The sequence below is a fragment of the Aegilops tauschii genome, chromosome 3, assembly GCF_002575655.3.
Source record: "Aegilops tauschii subsp. strangulata cultivar AL8/78 chromosome 3, Aet v6.0, whole genome shotgun sequence".
Lineage (NCBI taxonomy): Eukaryota > Viridiplantae > Streptophyta > Magnoliopsida > Poales > Poaceae > Aegilops > Aegilops tauschii.
Window position 1 is genome coordinate 55,746,529 of NC_053037.3, and position 9,491 is coordinate 55,756,019.

Here is a 9,491-nt window from a genome sequence, read left to right on the forward strand (position 1 = left end):
CGATAGGTGGAGTACATAACATTCTTCGGCCCTTGACCGAAGAGGCAGAAGCCGATGGTCGGTTAAGACGCGTTTAAAGTTTGGGTGAACACATATATGATATAAGTAATTCGGTACATACAATCATTATACATAAAATAAATATATATCACCAGTATTTGTATTAAGTATACAAGCGCTGCCTTCTGTAATTATCGTTATAAAGCCATAAATTTGCATCAATTTGACTTAAGATTTTGGCCAAGCTGGGTTGCCTGGCTCCTGTGCTTGCCCCTACGTTCCCGATTGTTCGGCTAGGTGGTAAAGGGAGCACCTCTGTGATTGTTACTACCGGGTCATCCAAGTAAGTACCTCAGACTGGGTGAAGCCGAGAGCTAGCAATCTTAAAGGATCACATTGGTCGGCAACAACAGAACTGAAAATTTTGGTTTATTAATACCACAGAGTTCAGGAACTTTCCCTGAACTAAATCCTCAATATTTTTCTCTCGCATTGATCGGAGGTGAGGTTTCATGATCATGATCGGCATGACAACCCAAAGAAAGGAACCAATAGCGGGACTATTTTCTTTGGAAGATATTTCTTACGTTCAAAAGTAATATAACATATCTCTCTGCGTACCTTTGTTTATAAAACCGTATGGCCGGATTGCCTTGTTTTCCATAAATCTTTGCCCTTATCACGACTATATAAAGTAGGAAAACAAGAGGTTGAAGCCGATGGTCGGTCAACAAAGTTTTGTACAATGCGGATCCGAGCATCAATGATGTAAAGTACTTGGGTACATAAAATCATTACACATAAATTGTGAGCAGAAATCAATTTTTTCTCGGCCAATCTTTTAAAGAGTCAATGGCACAGTCTCTTTGAGACACCTGAGTGATACATCTCCGTCGTATCTACTTTTCCAAACACTTTTGCCCTTGTTTTGGACTCTAACTTGCATGATTTGAATGGAACTAACCCGGACTGACGCTGTTTTTAGCAGAATTGCCATGGTGTTATTTATGTGCAGAAACAAACGTTCTCGAAATGACCTGAAACTTCACGGAACTTATTTTTGGAAAATATCAAAAATACTGGAAGAAGAATCCACGTCAGGGGACCCACACCCTGGGCACGAGGGTGGGGGCGCGCCCTACCCCCAGGCGCGCCTCCCTGCCTCGTGGGCCCCTTGACGCTCCACCGACCTCAACTCCAACTCCATATATTCGTGTTCGGGGAGAAAAAAATCAGAGAGAAGGATTCATCACGTTTTACGATACGGAGCCGCCGCCAAGCCCTAAACTCTCTCAGGAGGGCTGATCTGGAGTTCGTTCGGGGCTCCGGAGAGGGGAATCCGTCGCCATCGTCATCATCAACCATCCTCCATCACCAATTTCATGATGCTCACCGCCGTGCATGAGTAATTTCATCGTAGGCTTGCTGGACGGTGATGAGTTGGATGAGATCTATCATGTAATCGAGTTAGTTTTTTTAGGGTTTGATCCCTAGTATCCACTATGTTCTGAGATTGATGTTACTATGACTTTGCTATGCTTAATGCTTGTCACTAGGGCCCGAGTGCCATGATTTCAGATCTGAACCTATTATGTTTTCATGAATATATGTGAGTTCTTGATCCTATCTTGCAAGTCTATAGTCACCTACTATGTGTTATGATCCGGCAACCCCGAAGTGACAATAATCGGGATCACTCCCGGTGATGACCGTAGTTTGAGGAGTTCATGTATTCACTATGTGTTAATGCTTTGTTCCGGTACTCTATTAAAAGGAGGCCTTAATATCCCTTAGTTTCCATTAGGACCCCGCTGCCACGGGAGGGTAGGACAAAAGATGTCATGCAAGTTCTTTTCCATAAGCACGTATGACTATATTCAGAATACATGCCTACATTACATTGATGAATTGGAGCTAGTTCTTTGTCACCCTATGTTATGATTGTTACATGATGAACCACATCCGACATAATTATCCATCACTGATCCATTGCCTACGAGCTTTTCACATATTGTTCTTCGCTTATTTACTTTTCCGTTGCTACTGTTACAATTACTACAAAACCCAAAAATATTACTTTTGCTACCGTTACCATTACTATCATACTAATTTGCTACTAAATACTTTGCTGCAGATATTAAGTTATCCAGGTGTGGCTGAATTGATAACTCAGTTGCTAATACTTGAGAATATTCTTTGGCTCCCTTTGTGCCGAATCAATAAATTTGGGTTGAATACTCTACCCTCGAAAACTGTTGCGGTCCCCTATACTTGTGGGTTATCACCGAGCGGCTGAATTAACGCTCTCATAGTTCCTTGTTGGCATTAATTTCCTATCTATTGAGCCCCTTGAGGCCTACCTTGGCGAGCTCAGCTTTCGTCAGCTCTAACTCCTTTATGAGATCTTTATTCTCTTTCTAAGAAGTTTGTGTTAAACACAAACAAATTTTTTCTATCAAATGGATATCGATCCTTAATCTGGCCACCCGTGCCTACATTAAGGCTCGAGGGCTACCGGGCTTCTTTCTTATTATTTATAAATATTAAAAGGGGCACATCGATCCCCTGATTTGGTGTTGCCACTCGACCAGTGTCTCGAGGGCTACTGCATCGCCTATTCAATGCAGAAATTTCAAAGTGCCAAGTGTTCGGCTTGACCGAACTATGGGCAAACATGTCTTCGGATAACAATAGGTACCATCTGGACCTATCCGGCGTCGAACTAATATATTACAACAACTACTCGAGACCCTCTCTCAAGGGCCCGTTCGCCAATCACTATTATCTTTAATATATTACGCTGCGTTTCTATTCCTACGTATGCTGCCGAGCTAGGAGTTGATCCTCAGGCCGATTTCACGCATCGACCTGAGTCTCAGGGGCTACTAGGATCAGCGTTTTCATGTTTTCCTTCAGGTACATCTCGGGTTTTAGACCGACACACACCTTGAGGGCTACTGGCTATATATCTCGTCAGTAAATAAATTGCATGAATCAGAAATAAAATCCGCAAACAATCAGCCCGATCCCGAGGTGGTGCATCACCTCGGAGGTAGTCCGGCATAAAGTTTGGTTGCAAGTGGCTGGCTCCTTAGAGGGCATTTCCGGCATTAAGCTCGGCTAAACTCTTTCAACTTCTTTGAACCAAGGTGATCTATGACACCTCAGATACAGTCCGACATTGGAGCTTGGACATAGTCCGGCGTTAGAGCTCGGATATAGTCCGGCGTTGGAGCTCGGATACATTCCGGCGTTGGAGCTCGGAAGCAGCCCGACGTTGGTGCTCGGCTGTAAAAGATACCTCAAATGTAGTCCGACGTTGGAGCTCGGATACGAGAGGACATCGCCGCACGGAAACACTTCAAACCCAAGGTGTGGCATAAAAATAACAAGGCATTGATAAAGGCCGAAAACTTAAAGGGGCTCCTCGGATACCTGACGTGTAAACTCTTCGGATTTACTTCGGCAATCCTCAAGATCGAAGATGGGAAAGATTTGTTGAACCAGTTTTCAAGACCGACGACCAAAGATGAAGAACAGTTCGGAAGAATCGAGGAGCGCCCTAACTTGAAGACTGGTTCAGGGGGCTACTGACGGTGTCCTGGACTAGGGGGTACTCACCACGTCGTCTCCCGATCAGTTGGATTGGGCCATGGTCCCCCATGGCCGTACACTCATGGGCCAGTTCGGACAGCCGATGCATACACAAGGAAGATTCCACAAGACTTGGTGATCAAGGCAAGGACTCCTCCCCACCGGCGTATTCGACTAGGACTTTTGTTATCCTAGGCCTCTGGTATGTTATATAAGCCGAGGTCAGGCTAGTCGATAGATCATTATGACATTATTCATCATACCCTCAGGTTTAGACCACAACATATGATCTCGGGGTAGATCAACTCTGTAATCATATACATCAAGTACAATCAAAAGCAGCATGTAGGGTATTATCTCTTCGAGAGAGCCCGAAGCTGGGTAAATCCCGTGTCCATGTTACCATTGATCCTAAGACGCACAACTTGGGACCCCTTACCCGAGATCTGCCGGTTTTGACACCGACAGGTACCTCTGCTGGATGGTTGGTAGAATCATTTTCTGTTTGTTGAACATATGGCTGTTGAGTAGATTGCTGCTGGTAGATTGGCACTACAACGACATATGGGGTTGCCTGAGGTGCACGAAACTGCAAAAAAAATTGCACTATTAAAGCAATGGTCGAAAGAGTAAAGTGAATAGTGGTGGATCGTTAGTCGAATAAAAATGCTTCCATCCAGATGTATATGGAGAAAGAGAAATGTTTTGCATATATTGGAAGCAATGACTAAAAAAAGGTATGGAAGTCATAATTTGTTGTGTCTTACCGGTCGTGCGCCATAAATATGTGGGTTTGGCTCAGTCTACTTTTATCAGCGAGCATGACAAATTCGAAGTCGGCATCGATTACATGGGATGATCTGGGAAGTGAGTAATTTATGCGATGCGTCGACAAAGATGATTCATGTATATAATCTGGAATAAAAAGTATGACCAAAACATGTGTATTTAAATGAAAGAATAAGGCTATGAAATTTGCTATAGAAACAGATGTGTAGTATAGTGTGTATACCGCGAGCACGGGTAGGCAGCTGCCGACCCAGATTTTTTTGAAGACACCATCTAGTAGTGCTTTTTTCTTCTTTTGGAATGTATCGGCCTCAGACATGACATCTTTGAGAATTTGCTCTCCCCATGCATACTCGCAAACCTCAGAAGCAACTTCAAGGCTGCCTAAATATTCCAAAGGAACCATATTTCCAGTTCCGGGTGTAAAATGAGTAGCCAATGCTACGAGAAAGAATGTCCTAAAGAAGGTCTCATCATCTAGATCAGTGCCTTTTTCTAGCATAGTTGCAGCATGGTGAATGGGCGCCCGTCTCCCATGTTCATAGTCCGTTTTGTAGAATTCTCGATGAGGTGATTCTTCATGCTTGCTTATGATAACCACCGGCCTAGTACCAGTCGGAAGCCCGAGAGCCTTTTCAACCATTTGTCGAGTGAATAGAATGTTGGTATTGTTTCGTGGATTCCGAAATTCACCTAGCTTCGGGTTAATCCGGTCAACAATCCATTCTAGGAGACCCTTTGGAGCTGAGAATTTGCCAATATTAAGTAGATTACCCCATTTTTGTGTGCAAATGAGGTCTTTCCTTCTCTGTGAGAGACCCTTGACAATATCATGTAACCTATCAGCTGAATATCGACTCTGCAGTATGATCGACTCCTTTTTAGTCATTGTTGAGTGTCACCTGAGAACACACGGAATACGGATTGTTAGCATTTCTGTAAGAAAATGTTTCATAAGGAATGAAGTGATAGATTTGCTCTCTTCTGGAATTAGTTGTATGGAAGCAATTCACTACAAAATAAGAGTATATATATGTTGACTGATGACAGAAAGGATTACAGAAGCACGAAAATATGGACACTATAAATACGGCGCATGGTATTGTAATAAGTAAGCTTGGTGCCAGGATGGGGATGCATCTGCTAGTATTTTTGGCAATGAAGCATTATTCTGGAAAAATAGTATCCAAAAAGGGACAATTACGAAGGAATTTTGTGTTATTGAATCATGGAATTTAGGCTGCATTTCGTGCAATTTAGGGTGCATTTTTTTTCTTTGATGGAAGCATGGAAATTCCAAAGGGGTAATCCTAACAAATTTAGCGCCAATATGGGGGTACGTTTACTTGGATGCTCTGTTTAGAGGAAGCATTTGCAGGATGCATTGAAAAGGAAGTGTGGCAGCAATTGTAAAATAGATTTGAAGCACCGACAAGATTTGAAACAACTTAATAATCGAAACAATGCTAGGCCGGCAATGAACAAACATAACAATTTTCATCCATCTGAAGGATGCATTACACATCAAAATCTGTTGCAAAAATTACAAAATCCCCAAAAACGTGGGGCACTCCACGAGGTGCACATACCTTTGTCTCAAGGTTGGGGATCTTCAAAAATAGAGCCGCAATTTAGAAATCCAATGGCCAATACTCCGGCCGGCCGATCCAAATCGATGGGGATGCAGCCGATTCAGTAGATGGGACAGCCTAGCGAGTGAGAAAATTCCGAGGAATCGAACAAGGTAGCGTCGGTGGAGTGGACTAGGTGGTAGCCATGCTGCTCGACGGGGAGGCTCGAGTGAGGAACTATGGGGCAGGAGTCTTGGCGCTGCGGTCCACTGATGTGAGGCGAAGCTGGAGGTGCGCGAGGCGGATGGAGCGGGCTGGTGAGGTAGAGCGGAGAGGCGTCGGTGGCCGGGGTGGTCACGGAGCGGAGAGGCGTCGTTGGCTAGAGGAGTCGCGGTGAGACGGCGGCGGAGCAGGGGATCTGGTGAGCAAGCTGGCGGCGAGGCGACTCAGGTGGGAAGCAGAGCTCGGGCAGGGCCGGCGATTAATGCTATCGACGGATTAGGGGAGATGATTGTGAGCGGGGGGATGCACAGATCGGGGCTTTCCTTTTTTTGAAACGCGACGAAATCTGGAGCGTCTCCTTTACAACGAATCGACGGACGTCGATTGGTCTGGCGCTGGCGTCGCTTCAGACTATAGATCAGAAGTGTTTACCAATAAATAATCCGTATGAGATATTGGTTGACGGTTTTTAATAATCTCCCGTTTGTAAGAAGATTATATCAAAACGGGTCTCGTTGATGAAAAAATACAATATCATAGTCTACTGGTGTACATATATGACACCACGATAAGTTCCATGAATTTCAACTAAGTTTTGGATTTACTGAATTTTAAAAATATATATTCTCATATTTTGAAATCTCTTGCATAGGGAAACATGCACCCAGGGACACATATGATTTTGCAACTCATTTTGATGCACATGTAGCTCAAATTTGATTTTTGCACATTAAATCCCTAGGAAATGAATCAATGTATAAAAACGGTCGAATGATGTCTGTTTTTTTTAAATTAACACGACACTCCACCTTTCGTCACATGTTCACTGCAGAAAAAGTTTGACATGCCTCAGAGTGGCCGTGGTGGTGCGGGATGTGTGTGCCTGTCTGTGTGGGGGTTGGGGGGAGGGGTCCTGCAGTACACTACGAGTCGGGAACCTTCGTGTGGGATTATTGATCATTTTGTGAGTCATATATGCCACATAAAAGTCGTGAATTGGTTATTTAAAGCATTACACAGACCTTTCATACATAATGTTCGGGCCACATGTGCATTGGTGGTCCTCTCAGACACTCTTCCTCGTGCGGTTATCAGCGACATGTCCATTCGTTAGCTGGCAAAGGTTTTTAGTTTCCACCAACAATGAGAGGCATAAACTTGACCAAAAGGTGGATTCATCTTGGCATGTGGGTGGTGTGGATCATGGTGGGATTCCATATCAAAGTTCGAGCACGTGCGTACACACTCCCGCTGGCTTGAAGTGAGGGGGCTACATGCATCGTGGTGTAGTGTGTTTCCGGTTTGCGAAGCAAGTGCCACGTCAAAGTTGTGCATTGGGTATTCAAACATCACATAACACACAGGCGCACGCATGCAGTGGTATTGTCCTATGACATCACTCGCGTGTGCTTCTCTCTGTGCGCCCACGAGGTCGTCGTCGACCAGTTGAACGTACAACGAGAGAGAGGCTAATTTGACCAACAAGGATGGTTCTTTTTTGGTTTGTGTTACGTATATGCACGGTATAGGAGTATGTACATGTCAAAGAGGGGGCAACATGAATACTCTATCTATATGCGTGTCATAACCTCGCTCCATGTGGGGACTTTTTGGTTCCCGGGGCAGGTTCCACCTCAAAGTTGCGCATTATATTGGTATTCAAACATCACGCAATACCATGCAGGCGGTGGTTGCCCTATATATTGGAACTCACTCGTGTGTGGCGCTTCCATCCGTGGGCATGCGAGATTGTCCTCCATCACTTTGACCCAATGAGAGAGAGGTTAATTTGATCATCAAGGAATGATTCTTTTTTGGTTTGTGCTATACAGTTGAAGTACATATATACCACGCGTCGGGCGTACATATAGCACATGCCACGCGTCATGAACCTCGCGCTCTCTACAGGGACTTTTTCGTTTCCTATATACGTGGTGCCACATCAAAATTGTGCATTGCGTATTCAAACATCACACAAACAGCTCTTTGGACCACATGCATGCAGATGGTGGTACGTAGTCCTATATAGGATGATCACTCACGTGCGATGTATGCTTCGCTTCTGTGTTGGGCCCGAGAGTTCGTCGTCCATCACTTTGACCCAGCGAGAGAGAGGTACGCGTTTGACGAACAAGGAGGATTAATTCTTTTAGGGTTGTGTTACTAGGTGTATATATAGTACGTGTCGAGGGGGGGTGACCAGCTTGGTCCATCACTTTCACGGACACCGCGAGAGAGGTTAACTAATTTGACTTAGGAGGGGATTAATTTTTTGTTTTGTCTTGATATAGATCATGATGTGAGATTACATATATATAATAGCGCATCTGTACACATGAATCCATCCCACTGGATCGAAGGGGGGGAGCACACGACACGTCATTAACGACCACTTGCTCTGTGTGGGGACCTTTGCGATTTTCAACGCATGCACCACATCAATGTTGTGCATTGGGTCAGGTATTCAACACACATATGCATGCACTACATCAATATGTTCGGGACACACGCATGCAATAATGGTTGTCTTTGGACACACTCTCCACTACAAAAAAAGACACATTCGTGACATTTTGGGCCGAACGAATTTTTTTTTCTGTCATACTTATGACACTTCTATGACGATAATTGTGACAAAACCCGGTATCATCATAGATGTGGTGGGCTCCTACTTCTATGACAGAAAATCATGACAGAAAATGGGCTTTTCGTCCTGGGCGGGCCGGAGACGTAGCTGCATGACATTCTTTGGGCCGTCCATGACGGAAAAAACCGTGGTAGAAGCGAGGGCGAGGAAAATATCGGGGTGTTCCCGGTTACGGTGGGTGGTCGGGGCCGAGCGATGCGTGTTTCTCTCGTACACGTACGCGCGTGTGTGTGAGGAGTTGGGCTCTAACTGAACCCGAGCGAGGCGTTGGGCTCTAACTAAACCCGAGCGATTGCACTACAGGCTACGCGTTACTGAACCCGAGCGATCGATCGATGGCTGTTAACTGAACCCGATCGAGCGATTCCTTTGCTACTGCTGCTAACTGAAGCCGATCGATGTTGCCTCTGGATGAACAGTGAGCGTTGCTGGGGGGGGGGTGGATGAACAGTTCCAGGTGGGGGTGGATGAACAGGACCCCGTGGTGTTGCCTCTGGATGAACAGGACCCCGGTCGATCGAGCCGGTTGGGGCTGGATGAACAGGACCCCGTGGAGGGCTGGATGAACAGGACCACCCCGTGGAGGGCTGGATGAACAGTAGACGGTGGAGGGCTGGATGAACAGTAGCCCGTGGAGGGGTGGTTGAACAGGAGCCTGTGGAGAGGGC

The 9,491-nt window shown here is 45.3% G+C and overlaps 1 long non-coding RNA gene across 2 annotated transcripts; it reads right to left on the reverse strand.

Annotated features, from left to right (window-relative positions):
* Nucleotides 1-3,761: 3,761 nt before the first annotated feature.
* LOC120976457 (uncharacterized) lies at nt 3,762-6,478 on the reverse strand. 2 transcript variants are annotated; one of them, XR_005771933.3, is made up of 4 exons: nt 5,973-6,478; nt 4,607-5,285; nt 4,362-4,509; nt 3,762-4,183 (listed from the first exon to the last, which is right to left on the reverse strand). It is a non-coding gene; the product is annotated as an uncharacterized lncRNA (long non-coding RNA). The 2 variants fall into 2 exon arrangements; XR_012204225.1 differs by having other exon boundaries at nt 4,362-5,285.
* Between the last annotated feature and the right edge of the window lie 3,013 nt (nt 6,479-9,491).